This window comes from Echinococcus granulosus (assembly GCF_000524195.1).
Source record: "Echinococcus granulosus chromosome Unknown EG_S00247, whole genome shotgun sequence".
Classification (NCBI taxonomy): Eukaryota; Metazoa; Platyhelminthes; class Cestoda; order Cyclophyllidea; family Taeniidae; genus Echinococcus; species Echinococcus granulosus.
In genome coordinates, this window is record NW_020170627.1 from 48134 (window position 1) to 50502 (window position 2369).

The window sequence follows — 2369 nt, forward strand, 5'->3', positions numbered from 1 at the left end:
GACCTGCTCCTTTGCACCTTAAAGCCCCAGGGCCTATCAATTTACTCTCAGGTAATCAGCTAATCTTGACGCCTGACCGTAGCCCTTAGACTCTTAACCTCCTTTACTGCATTTTTATTTACCGGCCTGTTTATATGACCGTCATTACCTACGGGCCGCTACTGATTTTAATCATCCAAGAGTGAACAGTAAAAAATTAAACTTTCTACTTCAGTATTTTATTGGCAGCATCAACGCAATCGATGGGCTCACCCCCACTCTCGAGTGACAACTTTGTTTACTTATTTGTTTTTCACTGCTCAGTAACCTTGGATGACCTCTCATTCGATGAAGCTAATTATATAATGGATAAAGCCATGGAGGAAGGTTTGCTAGTCATTTTGGACAGTCATCACTCCTGACTTACTACGTGCTTTTCATTGAATCACGGTCTGAATAGACTTGCAGATGCTAAAAAATCGCTTCTTTGGGGCGTCCAAAGTGAGGGGAATGCGCGAATGCTGTTCTCCCATTGCTTGTTTTAGGTACTGTACCCCTGTGTGCCTTTCATTTTCGTCTATCCTATGGCGTATGCCCCTACTTTAAGCTGAATTATTAAATCCCTTAAGGAACCGGCCCCTTAGCCTTCACAGTTTGTTCACATCTTAAAATATATGCAAAATTGCTTTCGTTGACAGACATATTTCGCTAAGTTTTATCCACGGATAAACAATGGTAAAAGTATTAGTGGAAAGTAGCACGCATTCTTGTAAGCCCTCCTGCAATATGGTAAAAATTAAATAAGTTTTTTGCTAGTATACCGTTAATTTATATTAGAATCTGATGCAGCTTCCATTCAGCCCATCCATGGTTGAGATAGCAGTAGGCATTGATGAAGGTATTTTTGTCATTGATCCTTACCACGATGTCGCATATTTGAGTTGGTCAGGAGGTCCCAATAGGACTAGTTCGTGGTCGGCGTGATAAAAAGAGCTTTCGTCTATCCCATTCTGGATCACAAAAGCTGCATGTGTTAAGGGGCGGCTTTCCTCTAAAATACGTACTAACGCCCCTTTCCAAAGATCGAGACCCTAAAACCGTTTCCCTTGCTCTTCTTGGTTCGAAGTGCTTGTGGGGAAAAAAAACAAGTTGGAGGAAAAGCTAAAACCTGAGGCGTATCTGCACATTAAGCGCTACTGAAAAGACTGGCAGGGGAACGCGAACACCACGCTGCAAATGCCCTTACTGTAAGTGACGGCTTTCACTTTTACCCACTTCGCTACTCCTTCTATAAATGGTGCGGACGAGTTGTTAAGTCTGCAAAAAAAAAATAAAAAAAACTGACACATGCTAAATAATTTACATTGTTCTTGATGTCTTGGCTAAAGTCCAGGTAGCTTGGTTGTCCACATCTCTGGTGTGTGCTTGTGAGTGTAGGAGCCTACTCATGAGAACATTTCCTCTGTAACAAAATCCACCTGAGTAAAGGCAATAGCTGCATATAAATTAGACCTGTACTCCTCTAACTTCATAGCTTTTAGAATGATTACTATGGATAGTATTAGAATAACGAGGATTAATGCCAAAACATAATTCGACGAAAGCAATTTTAGGCTACTAGCTATTCCACGTCAAAACGAATGAAGATTAGAACAGTGAAATATCGTCTGCCTACTCAAAGCATTTAAACTGATGTGAGGATATGAATTGTTTACTTCACAATGGTGGAGAGCACAAACAAGGGGGAAAGAGAAGGGATAATCTGCAGACGCAAAAGTGCCACATTTGCAACTTCGCAACATGCATGCAAGGGTAAAATATTCAATAAGTACGCAACTAAAAAGTAACCCACAAATTATCAACTTTTGATATCTTTCAACTTCTTTAATCATATCGCTTCAATCTATTACCTTGACTCACATATGACATTACATACACCGCGCATTCAAAATTGTTGCGACTTTGCTTGGTAATTTTGTGCACTTCTATTCACTTGATGTTTTATCAGCGCACAGATAAAAGCATTATTTGCAACTTAAAAAGTGTCACTTTTCCGCATTTCAAAATGCAATAATAACAAATTTGTCAGTTTATCATTGATATGGGAATTTAATTAATTTATTGGGATATTAGGGCATGGAGTTTTTCACCTTCAAAAATCGTCCATCAAAAAAATTTTATCTTTTATTTATTAATGTTTTAGGCTTTGCAGGCAACGCAAAGTACTTATGAATATGCTCTAACAAATAATTTGCCAGTTTGAAAGTGGCAATAATCCCTTCCCTTTCTACTGGAAATTTTTATCAATTCGCGAGAATTCATTTGCTCTCTATTTCTTTAGTTATGCTTCTTTTCATCAGGCTAATCTAAGAACTCACACTTCATGCGAT